This window comes from Choloepus didactylus, chromosome 1 (assembly GCF_015220235.1).
Source record: "Choloepus didactylus isolate mChoDid1 chromosome 1, mChoDid1.pri, whole genome shotgun sequence".
NCBI lineage: Eukaryota > Metazoa > Chordata > Mammalia > Pilosa > Megalonychidae > Choloepus > Choloepus didactylus.
The window spans coordinates 40,544,298-40,564,563 of record NC_051307.1 but is presented as its reverse complement, the minus strand read 5'-3'; positions in this window follow the sequence as shown (position 1 = coordinate 40,564,563).

Below are 20,266 nucleotides of genomic sequence, written 5' to 3'. Positions count from 1 at the left end.
ATCTCGCTTATGTGAATTCTTCTGTCAGTTTAATGATTGTGACCTTGAAATTTACTTTTTTTCCTGGCTGTTTCCAGTATTGACACTTTATCGTTGAGCTGTTTCAATTTTATCATAATTTACCATAGTGTGGGTTTACTTTTTTTTTAATTGAGATTGTTCACATACCATACAATTATCCAAAGATCCAAAGTGCACAATCAGTTGCCCATGGTACCATCATACAGCTGGGCATCCATCAAAACAAATAATTTTTTTCAATTTTTAGAACATTTTCATTACCCCAGAAAAGAAACAAAGACAAAAAAAAAAAAAAAGGAAACACAAATCCTCCCAAACCCCTAACCCCCCCTCCATTGTTGACTCATAGTATTGGCATAGTACATTTGTTACTGCTGATGAAAGAATGTTAAAATACTACTAACTGTGGTATATAGTTTGCAATAGGTATATTTTTTCCCATATGCTCCTCTATTATTAACTTCTAGTTATAGTGTCACACATTTGTTCTAGTTCTGAATGAAATGAAGAATTTCTAATATTTGTAGTTAATCATGACATTGTCCACCACAGATTCACTGTTTATACATTCCCATCTTTACACCTGCACTTTCCTTCTGGTGACATATGTGACACTGAGCTCTTCCCCTTGCCACCACATTCGCACACCATTCAGCACTGTTTAGATTTCTCACAGTGTGCTACCCATAACCTCTGTCCATTTTCCAAACATTTAAGTTCAAGCTAGTTGAACATTCTGCTCATAATAAGCAACCACTCCCCATTCTTTAGCCTTGTTCTATATCCTGGTATACTTATTTTTCATGTCCTATGAGTTTATGTATTATAATTAGTTCATATTAGTGAGACCCTGCAATATTGTCTTATGTGTCTGACTTATTTCACTCAATACAGTGCCCTCAAGACTTCTTCATCAACCCATTTTTTTCTAAGATGGTTTTCTTCACACACCATGAATTCCGTCCTAAGTAAACAATTGATGGTCCCCTGCATAGTCATGTATTTATGTATTCACCACCATCACCACTCTCTATATAAGGACATCTCCATTTCTTCCACAAAGCAGGAGGAAGAGTCAAAGAAGGCAGAGAGACAAAAGAAAAAGAAAAAAGAGGGAGAAAAAATTACAACAAAAGGAAAGGTAGCATTAAACTAAAGTAGAATAAAGAATCAGACAACATCACTAATGCCAAGAGTCCCATATCCCTCCCTTATGTCCCCCTCTTACATGCATTTAGCTTTGGTATATTGTCTTTGTTACATTAAAGGAAACTTAATACAATGTTTTTGTTAATTATGTGTCTAGTTTGCATCGATTGTAATTTTCCCCCAATATCACCCTATTTTTAACACCTTGCAAGCTTGAATTCATTTGTTCTACCTCACATAAAAAAATATTTGCACACTTTATCACAATTGTTGAGCACTCTAGGTTTCGCTGAGTTATACAGTCCCAGTCTTTATCTTTCCTCTTTCCTTCCGGTGTCTCACATGCTACTAACCTTCCTCTTTCAACCATACTCACAGTCATCTTTGTTCAGTGTACTTACATTGCTGTGCTACCATCACCCAAAATTGTGTTCCAAACCTCTCACTACTGTCTTTTTCTATTTGTCTGTAGTGCTCCCTTTAGTATTTCCTGTAGAGCAGATATCTTGTTCACAAACTCTGTCATTGTTTGTCAGAGAATATTTTAAGCTTTCCCTCATATTTGAAGGACTGTTTTGTCAGATATAGGATTCTTGGTTGGTGGTTTTTCTCTTTAAGTATCTTAAATATAGCACCCTACTTCCTTCTTGCCTCCATGGTTTCTACTGAGAAATCCACACATAGTCTTATCAAGCTTCCTTTGTATGTGATGGATCACTTTTCTCTTGCTGCTTTCAGGATTCTCTCTTTGTCTTTGATATTTGATAATCTGATTATATTAAGTGTCTTGGTGCAGGACTGTTCAGATCTATTATTTTTGGGGTATGCTGAGCTTCTTGGATCTGTAATTTTATGTCTTTCATAAAAGATGGGAAATTTTCAATGATTATTTCCTCTATTATTGCTTCTGCCCTTTTCCCTTCTCTTCTCCTTCTGGGACACCAATGACATGTACATATTTGTGTTTATGTTGTCATTCAATTCCCTGAGACATTGCTCATATTTTTCCATTCTTTCCCTGTCTGTTCTTTTTTGTGTAGGATTTCAGGTGTCTTATTCTCCAGTTCCTGAGTGTTTTCTTCTGCCTCTTGAAATCTGCTGTTATATATCTCCATTGTGTCTTCTCTAGTGTCGTGGCTTTCATATCCATAGATTCTGCCAGTTGTTTTTTCAAACTTTCAATTTCTACCTTATGTTCACCCATTGTTTTCATTATACGCTTCATCTCTTTTGCCACAACTTTCCTAAACTTTTTCAATTAATTTAGCATTAGTTGTATCAAGTCCTGTATCTGAGTTGAAGCATAAATTCATTCTTTTGAATGGGCCATAACTTCATTTTTATTAGTGCAGGTTGTAGTTCTCTGTTGTCTAGGCATCGGGTTTCCTTGCTTACCCCAATTAGGTTTTCCCAGACCAGAAAGGGCTCAGATCTCAGAAGGGGGCAATATTCAGCATCAGGTTTCCCCGAGGGTGTGTCTTAGAAGACTGACACACCCTGTGAGGCTTCTAGCCACTGTTCTTTGCCTAACCTGCCCAGCAGGTGATGCCTGTCAGGCTGTCACACCTGACTGGTGTAAGAAAGTGTGGCCCCTTTAGTTTCTGTTTTGGCTATTCTCCCCCAGGCTCTGGGGTCTGGTTCTGAATGGGAGGCCAGTAGTAGAGCTGGACACCACTTCCTTCCTCTTAGGAAAGATACACCCTCTAGTGAGTCATCATCTGCATTTAAATAGGTTCTTTGTCTCTTTGACTTTGCTATATCCACCCTTGTCTGGATCAGAGCACTGTGAACTGAAAATGGCTGCAGTTTTCTCCACCAAGCTGCCCAGGTTGAGAGAGAGAAATAGGGACAGAAAACCCCCCTTCAGGGCCAATCCACAGCTCCCTCCCACCCAGCTTCATCTGCTGACTAGAAATAGCACCTGGTCCTCTGAGCTCCCCCTCCTGGGGCAGAGAAGTCCTCCAGCTCTTTAAGGTCAGTCATCACTAAAAGCATCTGTCTGCTTGTTGGGGATTTGTAGCTTGTATTGAGCCATCCATGTTTGTTAATTAAAACCCTAGTTGGAGCTGGACTGAGGTATATTTGCTTGTTCAGAGAGTGCTGCTTTCTACTACAGTGAGGTTTTGCAGTTCAGGCTGCCATGGGGGCACGGGGCTCCTGGCTCAGGCCCATGGTTTTTATTTACAGAGTTTATGCCATGATCTCAGGCATTATTCCCAATCCAGGTTGGTGTACAATGTGTGGACGGTCATGGTTGTCCCCCAGCAGTTATTCCAGATTATTTACAAGTTGTTCTTGGTTGTTTATTAGTTGTTCCAGGGGGAGTAACTAACTTCCACTCTTCTCTATGCCACCATCTTCTTGGTCTCTCTGGGTTTACTTTTATTTGCCAGTCTTGTTTCTTAGTATTTGCTTTCTCAGTCAGAAGAACAATGGTTTTAATTCTAAAAAACATTCAACAATTATCACTTCTTTTTTGTCTTTCCCCTATTTTTCTAATTTCTTACTCCAAAATACCTGGATATTTGAAATTTCTTATTCTGTTCTTGATATCTTTTACCTGTTTTTCCTTCTTTTTCTTTTCATTTTCTCTCTCCTCAGGAGTAATTTCCATTTCCGCATTGTTCTAATCTGATTAATTATGATTCATTAGCTTAAGATGCTTAAGATTTTTCTGAATTTTATTCCAAAGTTCATAGTTTTATTCCCAGAAAATCTATTTAGTTATTTTTACATTTTTTTCATATCTATTTTTCCTTTTTTCATGCTTTTTCTTTCTGTATATTTCTCATTCTTGTTTCTTCTTTACTAGTTTTTGCATGTTTTTTAAATCAAATACTTATTGTTTACCCAACAATTAATGAAACCAATGTTTACATTAAAAAATCCAACTAACCAGGTAAAAAAATCTCTAATCTTAAGCTAAAGTGTATCAGTTTGTTGCCAATTCCATGTAGGTGCAAACATATATACACATACATACATGCATATATGTATTTTTTTAATTTTAAACTTTTTATTTTGAAATACTTTCATACTTACAGGATAGTTATAAAAATAATATAAACCCCATACAGAGAACTACAAAATACACCTATCCCCTCAGATACCCATATCCACCAATTTTAACATTTTGCCCCATTTGACATATCATTCTCTCTGTCCATTAATTTATCAATGCATCTTTCTATCTGTCTATCTCTAGATCTTTCTGTCTCCCTATGTATCAGTCCATTTTCTGAACATTTGAGTATAGATTGGGTACATCATGCACCTTGAACACAATACTGCCATGTACATTTCCTTAGAACAAGGATATTCACTTATGTTGCCACCTTAAGTTCAGATAACAAGTTCAAGAAACTTAACACTGATATAAAGCTTACAGTCTATAATCCAATTCTTTTATATGTCCCAATAATGTCCCTTTGATTCTTCTCTCCTCCCCTGTTAGATCCCATCCAGGATCATGTATTACATTCAATTATTTTTGTCTATTTATTTGTTCATTTGTTTATTTTTGGAACAACATAAACTTTTCTATTGCAACCATTCCCAAGCTTATCATTCATATCATTCCAACCCCTATGCTTGAAGCTGTTGGGGCCTTCACCCCAGCATTTGGCAGGAACAGGAACACTGTGCAAGCCCTTGGGGAGTATGGTGCTGTCACTCTATCAAGCTTTGAGGACAAAATGTCATTCTAGAGATGACTCTTAGACCTTGAAATCTAATGGAGTATGCCTACAGGGTTTCGGAACTGCTTGGGATCCCCCTTCCAATTTTTCCCCATGACAGTAGTAATGTTTATGACTGTCCCTCTTTTGTATATTAGAAGCAGATAACTTGTTCTAAGTTTCAGAAGCCTGAGGGGAATTGTGCCTAAGGACACACCACACCTGTAACTGATTTTGATGGGACTTTGTACTTAATATTGTTACTAAAATAATTTAAGGCTTTAATGATTTACAGATAGGTAGCCACTGAAGCTGGAAGCTGAAAGCAACAAAACATGGAATAGAAGGGAGAGACAGTAGATGCCATCATGTGCCTTGCCATGTGACAGAGAAGTCCTAGATCGCCAGCAGCCTGTGTTCAAGAAGACAGTATCATCTTGATGATGCTTGAGTTTGGACATTTTCATGCCCTCAGAACTTTAAACTTGTAAACTAATTAATCCTCATTGTTAAAAAGCCAACCCGTTTTATAGTATCTGCATTTCAGCAGCTTTTGCAAACTAAAACTACCTCCATGGAACACTGAATTTTGGAGAAGTCCACTGGCTGGAATTTAATAGGAAAGCAATCTATCTGCTGTCCTTTTACATCTCCTCTTTCTCACTGATCAAAGTCTGTTTCCATGGGAAGATGTCTCCTCACACTGTAAAGAGCTTCTGGGACAGGCAGAGGTTTACCAGGCCCAGCCTGGCCAGTGGGCTGAAGTAGTAGTCTCTTTGTTAAACTGATGCTTTGCGTGTGTCATCTTTGGTCTATGTGATATTCATGGCTCCTGTGGCACTGGGCTGGGATTTCTTTTTTTTTTCTTTTTAATTTTTATAGGGATTGTTCAGATACCATACAATTATCCAAAGATCCAAAGTGTACCATCAGTTGTCCCTGGTACCTTCATACAGCTGTGCATCCATCACCACACTTAATTTTTGTTCAATTTTTAGCAACTTTTCATTACTCCAGACAAGAAATAAAGTGAAAGATGGAAAAAAAGAAAAAAGAAAAAAAAAAAAAGGAAACTCGAATCCTCCTACATCCCTAATCAACCCCCCTCGATTGTTGACTCGTAGTGTTGGTACAGTACATTTGTTACTGTTTATGAAAGAACGTTGAAATACTACTAACTGTAGTATATAGTTTGCAATAGTTATATATTTCTTCCCTATATGCCCCTCTATTATTAACTTTTAGTTGTATTGTCATACATTTGTTCTGGTCCATGGAAGAGATTTCTAATATTTGTACAGTTAATCACGGACATTGCCCACCACAGGATTCAGTTTTATACATTCCCATCTTTTGACCTCCAGCTTTCCTTGTGGTGACATATATGACTCTGAGCTTCCCCTTTCCACCTCATTCATGCACCATTCGGCTCTGTTAGTTATTCTCACATCTTGTTACTGACACCTCTGTTCATTTCCAAACATTTAAGTTCATCCTAATTGAACATTCTGCTCATACTAAGCAACCGCTCCCCATTCTTAAGCCTTGTCCTATATCTTGATACCTTATATCTCACGTCTATGAGTTTACATATTATAATTAGTTCCTATCAGTGAGACCCTGCAATATTTGTCCTTGTGTGTCTGGCTCATTTCACTCAGTATACCGCCCTCGAGGTTTTGTGCTGGGATTTTTGACTATGAAAAGAGTATGAACCATCATTAGGATAATTCATCCAAAAATCAAGAGGAACAAATAAGGCCTGGAGAGAAAACGGGATATATTGGATTTAAGATGTACTCAGACTAAATCTGTACAGGTTGGGTGTTTATTCTGTAGGAATCGTGTCCTTGATTCTGCAAATGACATAAATGGGAGATTTCTTTCCGAACTTATGCTGTGACCCAAGTGGTCCTAAACCAGTTTTTATGTTTCTTTCTTGGCTTGAGATTATAGCACCATGATGGTAATGAAAATTCAGATTTAATATGTATGCATGGAAGAGGCTTGGATTTGTATTTTTCATAGTGACTTTTTATTTCTCGCTTAGACCCTAGGAAAAAATAAAAGTTTTCTCTTACATTAGCAATTTTTCTGGTTCACTTTTATGAATTGGGGCAGCTTTTTGTGGCTTTAGTCTTTAGTACGGAAATAATTTTCTGCTACATCTGTCTCCTGGCAACCATTTATGGACATTAAAACCCACCCACCAGCCCCTTGGTTCTAAACTTGGATAAAATAATCACAGTTGCTGCAACTGTCAGTTTCTGCTTGCTACTCTGGCTTTAATACTTTTTCTTCCTCAGTGCTGATACCTAGGGATTCTCTTTTCCTTCTTTTGAGATTATTTGTGCATTTAAATGTTTTTCTCATTTTTTAAATCTGTCATGCTAATGTGTTTGTAAAGGAAAAGAGGGTTTGTGCCAGCTCAGTTCACGATATTGTTGGATGTATCAACCATTGCCTACAATATCAGTTGGTTATAAGAAGGAAAAGACAAATGACATAAGACTGCTTAAGAGAGAGGAAACTAATCTAATTTAAGTTGGTCAGGGTGGCCATAGAAAGGTGAATGTGGCCTGTGTGTTGAGGGGGAATATAAGTGATAATGCCACAGGCCATATTATCAGGTATGATTCAGAAAATGGAAGGGCATATTACAAATTTCATCTTTACCCTAAAAGTAATGTGATGGCAGTGAAGAATTTTAAGTGAAGGAGTAATGCAACCTTATTTTTATTTTAAAAGTGTAACTCTGTCTTCAGAGTGGAAAGAAGAGTGACAAGAATGGATGGATGTGAGAAAACTGGTGAGAAGATCACTAAATAGCTGACAATTAACCAGGCAGGAAAATGATACACCTTTTAAATGCTGATAAAAAATAGTACATTAATTATTTATTATTTTTCCCCACATTAACTGCCAATTCTAGGTATTCTAATAGGGGCTGAGCAGCAACTCTCATCTACATTACTGCGACTGATTCCAGGCTGGTCTTCCAGACTTCTACCTGGCCTCCTTTGAATTGATTTACCCTCTGCAGCCAAAGTGATTACTTTAATATGGGAATTGGATCATAGTGCTCTCTAACTTTAAACCTTCCCATGGGTTCTCAATGTTCTCCATAAAAAGTCCACAATCCTTAAAGTGGTGCACAAGCCCCTTTGCATCTGAGCTTTATTTTCCTCTTTCAATTAAACTCTGTCCATTCACATCAAACTCTAAGATCCAGCCAGAGTGAAGAATTTTGGTCCCAGAAACATGTCACACCTTCTCTTTCCTCTGGGATTTTAGACATGCCCATCACTCTGCCTCTAACTCCTCTCCTAACATGCCCCTTCTTGCCACTCCTAACCCCTGTAACACCCAAAAACACATTTTACCTGGCTGCTGCAGATCACAGGTTTTACAGTACTCATGAGTTCCTCTAGACATACCTACTAGGTCAGGGGTTGGTGATCTCCTGTCATTGCAAGTATCAGCGTTTAATTTTAATTGTATACTTACCCTTGGAAATTTCTAAGTTCTTGAAAAATACTTGTAGAATTAATGAAGAAATGAATGTTTGAATAAATGAACATTTTTGATATTTTATGTATAATGTTAATATCAACAGTATTAAATCAAAACTTTGTTAACTAGGAGTTGTATAACTTCAATAAATTACTTATTTGCAGTTTCTCAGACAAGAGCCTCAAGATCGGTGGCTAAAGAAGGTATGAGTTCTCATCTGCTTTATTGTGTGTCTTAATAAAACCATGGAACATAAAACAAAACAAATGAAACAATAAACTGGTGTTTTTTATCATGGTGCACATGTAATCCCAAACAGTATGAAAACAAAAAACTCTAACTGGTTAAAAAATGGGAAGGATTCTCTAACCTCTGCTTGTATTCCTTCTCTCTAGTTTCATGCCTTGGGTTAAATATATTTGAGGTTTCTGTGTTACGCAGCTTTGGCTCTGGACCAGTCATCAGGAGACTGCTTATTCTGCTCAGGATATACTCATCGTCTCCTGAGACTTTTGGATGAAATTCGGGATATTTAGTTCAAACATCTGATCCTCCTACCTCCCTAGTTCTACACCCTTGCGAGCAGCTTGCTGCCTAAATCTTGCTACATGATTCAGCTATGACGGATTCTATTGGTTTTTGATATTGACATTGCTTTCTGTTGGTTTCAGAAACCTGTGATGCCCTTTGGAATATCTGAAAAAGAATCTAATCGCTTGTCAAGGGAGCCTGCCCAGACCCTGAGGTCAGACTGAGATGTAATTAGGACAAAATAAATAGATTAGCTTTAATCATCTGAATAGTTCAGTGTTCCTTGTCCATTATTCACATTCCCATTGTCCCTGCTTGTTTCAGCTTTAGTTCATGTTTATTCTATTAATCTACATCTTTATTTATTTATAATACTACGTCTTTAAAAACTGCAGATTTAAAACTGCACACTCTCTGTGTTTTCCAGTTTTGGCATTTAAAAAAAATATCTTATTTCTTGTTTCCATTTAATGAAATTCCTCTTTCTTGGTGTAGTTGTTTCTATCATTGTGGTGCAGATGACTGAAGAGGGTATCTCATTTTTATTTATGTCACATAACAAAACAATTTATTTTGAAATACTTAATAATGCAAAATATTGTACCGAAAATGTTTTGTGAATATAAAACTAGTTCAAGGTTTAGTTGTAATGGAAAGCAGAGGGAAGATTTTAATGATACGAGTCAGCTTTCTCATTATATATGACATCATTCTGAATTAATTTCTTCATTTAATTTTATTTATACAATTTGTCCAAACATGAAGTGTTTGTAGAGCTTAAAAAGATGTGAAAAAACTCAGAATAATTCTAACAAAATTTTGTACCTCAAAGAGAGTTCTAAGTATTCATTAATCTAGATGAATTTTTATATAGCTTCTTGTAAATTTAAAATCATTCTAACAGGAAAATCTATCATTTTCTTCTACAAGAAAAAAACTGTCAACATTGCTATCTTATTGAAAGTATTGTATTACAGACATAAGAGCATGTCTGACTCAAAGTAGGTGCTCGAATTAAATATGGTAGCTAATTTTACTGTTTCAAATATTTTGCATCCTAAAATCTTGTTCTGTGATTATAGCAACCCTTTTTTGTTGAATGTATATTAACAATGCATTCTAAAATCATTGTTTTGTGATTACATCAACCCTTTTTGTTTTGAATCTATATCTTACACTTATATTTTAGAAAATAAAGATATTTCATTACTTGTGTTACTATTAATATCATTTTAATTGAAAATAAAAATTGTAAGTGGCTACTGCAGAAAATCTAAATCTGTTTAAGGAAGAAAATGAGACTCATTCATTCTCCTACCACCTGGAGATTATCACTTTAATATGGTCATTTATTCCTTCCTATTGCATTTTATATTTAACATAATTAATATTTACTTTTTCTAAAAATTCCTGTTTTTGGACCTTTCTACTGATGAACTTTAGAATCAATGCTTAAATTTCCCACTGGGATTTTGATTGGGAAGACATTTAATTTAAAATTTAATTTGAGGGAGAATTGATATCCTTACACTGTTGATTCTTTCCTCTCTAGGACATGACATGTGTTTCCAATTTTTTTCAGAGACTTATCTTTTTATACAGACCTGAAACATTTCTTTTCGTAGGCAAAAAAAATTCTAGCTTTATTGCTATTGGGAATGTTACTCACTGCCCCACCCCTCCCCCACTTAACATGTTTCCTCACACATTGCCTGAATTGATTAATGGATTATTGTCAGTGCTGGATTGTTAATATTTTTGTCTGAGCCACCTATCTCTACTTCCTAATTCAACTTGATTTTTTCTGCAGTTAATTGGCCAGGATTTTCTAGATGAAAATCATATCACCTGAAAATGCCAGTTTTATCTCAGTCTGTACAAATTTTAGAATTCAATTATTTTTCCTACATTATTGAATTGAGATGGTGATGTTAAACAATTCTGAAGGTTATAAGTGAAAGCAGGCATCCTCACTTTATTCCAAATTTCTGTTTGCTGTTAGTATGTTTATTATGTTAGGGGAAATGTCTTCTACTTGTAGCTTAATAAAATGTAGTTTTTTAAATTCAGAAATGGGCCTTGAATAATTATTTAAAGATTTAGCATACTGGGTGATGATCATATGTTTATGATCTATAAATCCCAATTCAAATTGCTTCAGACAAGAAGTGAAATGTATTGGTTCACAAAACCAGAAGTTCAAATAGGATCCTAAAAACTGAATGAGCCAAACAAGAGCTCAGCAATGTTATCAAGAACTCAGGTTATTTTCATTTCCCTGCTGTGCCATTCCCAATGTGGTTGTAAATAGCATTTTTAATACCCAACTTCTATTCTATTCCATGAATCATTTATAATTTATTTAATTGCTACCTATTTATTGTATATTTGGACTGTTTCAAATAATTTACACTTATAAATGACATTGGGAAAAATTAGATTGAACTGGTCTTTCCTTCACTGTATATCTTTTCCTTACATTAGACTCAGAGAAGAAGATGTACTGGATCAAAAGATATGAGCAGTTCCAGGCACTAAACAAGAAACAGCCTCATATACTCTCACAGCTATGTATGAGAGTTCCTATCTACTCGCTCTCTCTGCGCAGCCACTAGCATTGAGTGCTGTCATTATAAAAGAAAATAATTGCAGTAAGACAAATATGTATATGTGTATTTCATTTAGATTACTTCCACCAGTGTAACATCATGTCATTCTGCATAATCGATGTGATAGTATTATAAGGTAGTTCATAAATTTCATTTGTTTTCACTACTTTGGGGTAAATCTTATTGGTAAACTGCAAAGGCTGAACTAATTTTTTAGTTATTCATATTTCTTGCAACTCAATTCCTCTTTAATTATGTTTGTTAGCACAAAAATATTAATGTAAAATTATGTGCAGCCCTTCCCACCTTCTACTCAGTGGCTCAGAGATTTCATTTGTAAAAGCCTGCATGGGAAGAGAAAGATTAAAAGTGCTGGAAGGAGAAGAGTGTTCCTTCAGTTTGAGGGGAGAGATAAGAGAGTGATAAAGTAAATAAAGGCTGTGGAAAGCAGAGAAAAATAAGGGGGATGTAAGAAATAGTTCTAGGGATTATGATTCCTTCACGGCATTTGATAAATGTAAATAAAGGAGTTGATGTATATTGAAATTATTTTAGGTTGCATGGATTATGTTTTATGGTCCATAGCACCTCTATTTGACTGAACCCCATCATTTTTAAAATTTTACATATACATTTTGATTGTGCCCCGCATGGCCATCATGAAATCCAAGATAACAAGTCAGTTTCTGCCAGCATTATAATATGTACACTTCACCACTCAGTTCCTTCCTTATTCTTATCTATAATAGGGATGTTTCCTTCCCATCAGACTGGACAATGAAGAATGTGTTAAGCATAACCATGTGTGAGCTATTGTGGTAATGCCATGATGAGGGAATATGAGGAACGTAGTTATGATAACTTGGAGGAGACAGACCCACAGTTGTAGAAAAAGCATGTTTATTTGCTTACCCTGAATCTATTCCTCAACTTTGTAATGCTGATTGCCAACTCATTGGTCCATGACATTGTGGAGAAATTTGGCTCCATCCTCAGTTCCAAAGGTAGTTTGTGATTAGCTTAAATCAATGAGCATATGACATTATCGACATTCTGGCTGTTCAGACTTATGGGTAGGACAACATTCACTGGCTGAAGAAGAGGCTCACTTCCACCAGATGTTAGAAAGGAAGCATATTCCCATTTGCTGCTAAGGGTCCTTATATGACCACAAGGGTAACCAGCTTTATGGTAAAGCCAACGATGTAACTAGCAGAGCAAAAGGATGGAAAGAACTTAAATCCCTGATGGCATCATTAAGCTACTGAATCCACAATCCATAAAATCTGCCTCCCTTTTGACTTCCTGTTATGGAAGCTAATTTTTTTTAAAACATTTTAAGCTCGAGTTTCTGTTAGCTACAGTTGAAAACATCACAACTGATACAACAGTTAATTACGAAACAAGAGCCTTCTGATAATTATTGCAGTATTTTCACTTGGAAGAATTAATTTATTACCTTTTGGTTATGTACTTTCTAGTGTCCATTGTTATTTTTAGTGCAAGAAAAATATTATTTGTTTCCCTAAATAAACTTGCTTTTGAATAAATAACAGATAACTTTTGCAAACCTATGTTTCTCTATCCTCTCTTTTTTCCTCTGCTTAAATGTTATGGTTTGAAAATAAAATATGATCAATATTTTTAAGTGAGAAAATTTGAAAATATTGACTTTCATAAATTGCAATTCTCTAATGTTACATGCTGTATTAAGGGATTTCTTTTAATAGTCAATTAATTTGGTAGAAAATTTTAATGTAACAGTTTGCTGTGTTTGAATTTGCAAGGTCTAAAAGTTTGAGAACACAGTTATATTTTTAAATATTGTTATTGGCATGATTATCAGTGATTAAAATATTCTCAGACCCTTCAATATCCATTATTGTTAATTTTCACAAGAAAAAATAGTAAAATAGGAAACTCTGATGATTAGGTTAACATCAATATAGGGCAACTCAAATATATTGAGGATAATAAAGGAGGATTGAATAGACAGTTTTTTGCATTTTGCAAAATGACTTAGACTGAAAAAGGTGAATTCCTTTTATGACATGCATAAAACATGCAGAGGATCAAGTAAAACCTTCAGGTGTGTTAAAGCCATCAAATAGGGCATATGCTTTGGTTTTATACTCTTTGTGTTTTCACCCTTGATTCACGTTCAAGAATGGAAGTAAATGGGCCAGATGAAAGGCACGGTTCTACATTAGAGTGGGAGTAAGGTTTACAGAACACATACTTGTTAACGTTACCTTGTAATAAACTTGGACTTTAGGTGAGTATCTCAGTTTGCTGGGACAAATACAGAACCCAAAGAACTGCAGTGAGATCACAGAAATGATAGGCTACTGAGAGCAGACTAGGGGAGGTGGGACGCTCCCCTGAATGGTCTGGTGGTTTAGACAAAACACAAATCAAAGTTATTAGATTTGTCCACAGTCTGCAATGGTGATCTTCTTGTTGGTCTTGTCATTCCTGAGCCCAGAGTGCTCCATGGCTTCCACAGTATTCATGACCTCTTTCACCTTGCCAAAGATGACATGCTTGCCACCCAACCACTCAGTCTTAGCAGTGCAGATGAAAAACTGGGAACCATTTGTGCTGGATCCACAATGGCCAAGGACAAGATGCCAGGACCCATGTGCTTCAGGATGAAGTTCTCAGCATCAAACCTTTCCCCAGGACTTGCCAGCAGTGCCATTCTGACATGTGAAGTCACCACCCTGGCACATACACCCAGGAATAATTCTGTGAAAGCAGGAACACTTATAACCAAATTCTTTCTCCCCAGTGCTCAGAGCATGAAGTTTTTCTGCTGTCTTCGGAATTTTGCCTGTAAACAGGTCGAAGGAGATGCAGCCCAAGGGCTTGCTATCAACTGGCAATTGTCAAAGAACATGGCGGGATTGACCATGGCTGCAGGATGGGGACTGTGGCGGCAGGCATTGGCATCTGCAAGGCCTAGGCTTGGTTCTTGACCAGCATGGGAAGTCTCATATTGCAGAGACTTCCCATGTCTTTAAACTACTTTCAGAGTGGCTAAGCAAAGATTTGAGCATAGTAGAAACACATGTTTCTATATGTAGGCCCTTCAAACATTAGAGGGTGCAAAACTGTCTGACACACTAAATTGTGAGGCAATTGAATTCCAGAAGTGCCAGATGATTATATAAATTCTACTGCAAACTCTTAGCACTAGGCATAGTTATGCAGCTCTTGATTAATTGCCACAAATTCTATTCTATATTTCCATGGATGGAACTGTGTGAAGTTGACTACACATTACTGTGTTTTGCCATAGATGCAAGTGTCACCCTACACCTTGTTAAATTAGCTCTAGATTTGTTAATTACATTTAAGGGGAAAAACATCTTTAAAAGACAGAAGCCTTGGATCTAAATAATTCCATAGTAAAATGCAGTTTAAATAGGTATTCTTACACAGTGCTGAAATGTCTGTTCACAAAAAACTGTTCCCTCTATACTAAATTCAGTACATGGATGCCAGGAACACAGGACTCAAGAGTAATATGGAAATTAACGTTTTTTATATGGTGGGTGGCAAAGAAAGTTGTCTTAAATGGGGCTGCCACCATTGCCAGTTTCCAAACTTTGGAAGAAGACTGCCATGTCAAAGATGCCACCTCAAGAGGGTGAAGACAGTATGCATTGGAGCATAGCCTTCAAACACCTCAATTTTGGACTTTAACCTCCAGAACTATGAGATAATAAACTTAAATGTTTTAACACATTCAGTTGTGGTACTTTGTTATGGCAACCCTAGGAAATTAAGACATATTTTATCATTCCCTTGGATCTTAACATTCTGGGACTAACATGAGGAAATGTAGTCTTTGAACTTCAACATCTCTCTAAGAGTTTGTTAAGGGTTTGGGGGAATATATTCATGTTGGGCTATCTGTGTGGTTGGCCTTATTATTATTGGAGTTTATTTTAACCTTGTATTTTAAGAATTTCTGAAATGCTGCATTGGATGAAGTAACTAGACATAATTTGACATGGGAAATAAACTAGAGATTGGGATTTAGATAAAGAGCGATCTTGAGTTTTGATGCATTTAATGTTCTACTCGGAACTATTTTCTGGGGCAAAATCTGTACTACCCACTAGTAGTCCAGTAGAATACTAAAGGAACAGTTGTTTGAGTTTGGAGAGCAGGTTGCAGAACATGGCAACATAATTGTCCTGACAGATTCTTGATCTCCTCCCCTGAAGCTAACCATATGGCTTATAGCTTATTTTGAACATGGGTTAACAGAACAAAACTTGGTGGAATGTTAAGAGGCAAATGCTTTGTCTCCACTCTTGTTTCTCCATCTTCCCTAGTGGAGGGATCCTCTTTAGTATGACACTTTTGACTTTCTCCATTCCCTCACTTACTTTTCCTCAGAAGAGATGGAGTGATTAATCCACTTGTGAAATTTGGGAGAAATATGTTATATGTGGTGAGCTGAGCTCCTCCTTTTTTACCTCTTGTGTGTGTCTTCCAACAGAGCACATAACTTCTCCCTCCACCTCCCTACCCCCACTCCTGCAGGGAAGTATCCCCACAGACCAGCACCCCTACAAAACTGAACAGAAGGGTCTGACATTATTGGATTCTGGATTATGAAGTTTTTTCACCCACATATTTAGCAATATCTTGTTATCCAGCCTTCATTAGTAATAAAAGTGCTGTTTGCCTTGCATTTGTCCTGACTTTGTTTTATTTCTTAATTTTTATCAATCCACCATTTCCTTTACCTCTCTGATAGCACTGACCATCATCTAACTTACTCTATATTTTTTCTTACAAATTTTGTTATTATTATTTACCCTCTTTCTGTAAATTCTAAGACCCATGAGGGCAAGGAATTGTGCTGTGATTTGTTTGTGCTGTGTCTCTAGTGCCTAGAAGAATATGCCTAAAACATAGTAGGTGTTCAATAAATATCAGTTGAATTAATGGATTAATAAAAGTTATTCCAAACTTTAGCAGAATAAGGTGTTACTTATTGAGTCTCCTTCAAGAATCCAAAAATAGGCTTGAGTCACAAAAGTTTTGAATTACAGAGAAATTTATATTTTACTTGTTTTGGGGAAAAGTCACAGAACATTTTGTAAACAAGGGAATAACCTAATTAAAAAACACTTTTGGAATTGTACGCTAGCAGCAAGGCATAGGGGGATGGAGCAAAGAAAACTTTAAAGGCAAGGCATGCATTTGGCAACTTTTGCAAAGTCCAGGTGGGGGAAAACAAAAGCTACTTACACTGAAGTACAAATAGGATTGCAAATGTAGTAATGGTTTTTAAAAAAATGTTATAAAATAAACACACAAGTGGTTGTGGGTTGGCTATTTATCTAATTCAAAGATGACTCTGAGGCATCATGACTTGGTGACAGCATTATCAGATAGAAGTAAATAAGTAGGAAGGAGGATATTATTTGAGTTTTTTATTAATCATCCTTATGAAACCCATCGTTTTGTATATTTTGTCTGTTTTGCTTTTTTTCCTGGGGGGTGGGGGGGGTTGTTTCAAGTCAGAAGTTAAATTTGTCCCTGTTAGTATGATGACCAGAAATGGAAGTTAGATCTATGACTCATAATACAGTGTCTTTCTTTTCATCCTGTAATTTTTCTTATTATATCTATATATGGATACATATCACCACACATGCATATTAGCAATGCACATTGAAGATCTTAACCTTACTGAGCCTTCTTTGCAAATCTGAAAAAACATAGGGACTAATACTACTTGTCTATTGTCTAACCATGTTGATATTTTGTTAATAAAACAGTTGTTCTGGTTTGAGTGTATTATGTCCCCCAGAAAAATCCATATTTTTTGATGCAATCTTGTGGGGCAGATATTTTAGTGCTGATTAGATTGGAATTCTTTCAGTGTTTACATGGAGATGTGCCCCACCCAACTGTAGGTGATAACTCTGATGAGATATTTCCACGGAGGCGTGGCCCTACCCATTCATGGTGGGCCTTGATCATTGGAGCTATATAAATGGGCTGATGGCCAGAGGGAACTCAGTGCAGCTGTGAGTGATGTTTTGAAGAGGAGCTACAGCCAAGAGGGACACTTTGAAGAATGCACTGGAACTGAGAGAGGAGCTTCAGCTTACAGAGACATTTTGGAGATGGCCTTGGAAAGCCGACTTGTGCTCCGGAGAAGCTAAGAGAGGATAAACGCCCCAAGAGCAACTGAGAGTGGCATTTTGGAGAGAAGCTGAAGCCTAGAGAGGAATGTCCTGGGAGAAAGCCATTTTGAAAACAGAACTTGGGAGCAGACACCAGTCACGTGCCTAACAGAGGTTTTCTGGACACCCGATTGTTGATGCGTTACCTTGGACACTTTATGGCCTTAAGAATGTAACTGTGTAACCAAATAAACCCCCTTTTATAAAAGCCAATCCATCTCTGGTGTTTTGCATTCTGGCAGCATTGGCAAACTACAACAATAGTGAATGTGAATTTATTTTAAAAACTCTTAGGCTATTCACTAGACTAGAGTTTAAGCCCTACAAAAGCAGTGACCTTGTCTTTCTTGTTTACTATTGCATGCTTGTTGCTTATGACAGTGCATGGAACATGATAAGTACTCAATATGCTTGGATGTTTGAATAAATATTATTGTGCAAAAACATTATACGTAATAATCTCAAATCTGTCTGCTATGATACCTTTTAGGGCAACACAATTGCTCTGGATATGTGCTTATTTTGCAAATCAAAAAAAAAAATGTTCAAGGAAATAAACTGTGATCACAGCAACAATTAACAACACAAAGCTTTGGAGAGATAGAGTCTTCCAGTTATTTGTAAATATCCAGTATTCCTTGTACCACTATTTTATTCAATCCAAAAAATATATGATGTTTAATGAAAAAAACTTTAAATTAACCTTATTTCATTTAAAAATAATTTGCATACTTGATTATTAGTAGACAATTTTCTACAAACTTCACAATTAATCTTAGGATGAGACTGCTGATCTATGCGTGTGCATAATATATACAATAGTGCAGCTCAGTATTTCCTTCTCAGATGTGAGTTCCAGACCCATGAATTGCATTTGGATTGGTGGGATTCATTTTGTTTTAGTGCCTGACAATGACTCAGTGTAAATAGCCTTTACCTAAAGAGTTGATTGTTCTCAAATTATAATCCAAATGTTTTGACCTTGTTGTCAATATAAAAATGTACAAACTGTATGGAAAATTTAGCTCTCAATTTTCTGATTCATTTGCTCTTCAAATGATGTCATTAAACCACTCCTTATTCAGGAAGCTTGGTAGAAAATTATTTCCAGTTTATTTCATAGTCCCAAGAAGTTGACACTGAGTAACCCAGCCTAAATCCCTGTAGATTCTCTTCATTGTATTAACCAGAACTCATGCAGATTTTATGTTGCTACAGTCAGTGAGGAGATGGGTCTTCAAATCCTCCCTAATACATCTTTTGTAAGCCACTCAAACCAAATTCCTATCAGCTATTCATCCCCATTCTCTCCTTCCCCATACACATTTAAAGGAATAATTTCCATTCTTTTGCTGCTTACAGAATTATGCTTCCTTGTAATACTCTGAATCATACTCACTATATATGACTTCTTTGAAATCCATAGTTTTCATATCTTAATATTCTTTTTTATATTGCTGAAGCTTCCTCTTCTCCTTACAAAACAGTATAGTTCTAGTCTTCTTAATTTTTTTTCTTAAGAAAAAGAAATATTCTAGGTCTTGTGTTCAATATAAGTAAAATCATATTAATTTCAGTGAACCAAGAAGAATGGTAACAGTACACACAAAGGAATCTGATTTAACTGCTGCCAGGAACATAAAAAAAGGTCACTTGACAGTATGTTAAATTCAAGTTGAAAATCATATGATGAAAATAAATGAAAGAAAATAAAAGACATATTCTGGGTCATTGGACTAAGGTGACCTGGCAGAGGGTGGGGGTATAAATTTGTATAAAGAGAAATGAAAGCCTAATTTCTGAACTGGAAATCTATAGGATTTTTATGTTAATTCTTCAGGAAAGATGAGGAGAGGGATCAAATGAGACAACCACAATCCACTCTCAATTTACCAGAAGATTACGGGAGAGTGAGTTCGTGGTTTGCCCCAAATCAATTGTAAACAGACCATATAAGGTCAAGGCATGTGCTGGAAAGACAGTAGTGTTTCAACTGCCAGCAGTAAAAACAGAACATGCCTTCTTGATATATTTTGGAGATGTGCTGATTTGAAAAGTAGTAATACAATGAAATGTTGAGTAAGGCAGAGAAATTCAGCAATATTTCAGGATTGTCAGAGTGATCTTGTTTTGATTATATGTCAGAAAGTGTATTCCAGGGTTTGGAATGTGGAGAACTTCCATAGACACAGAGAGCTTATAATTCATTTTGCAGTGAAATTGGGGTGTTGGATTATGATTGTTTCCTTATATCCATTTCTCAATCACTCCATTTCATTCCCTATTTTACTGAGGTATAACTAAGCATGATAAATGCCTGGATCTTAAACATACAGTTTTATGATTTTTGACAAATGTATTTGCTATTTAATCAACACCCCCGTGAAAGTACAGAATATTTCTATCACTCTAGGATATTCTCTTATGCTCCCTTCCTATTAATTTCCCCTCTCTCAATGGCAACCACTGTTCTGATTTCTATATCTACAGATCTATTTTGACTCTTCCTGAACTTCATATAAATGGAATCATACGGTATGTATGTATTATT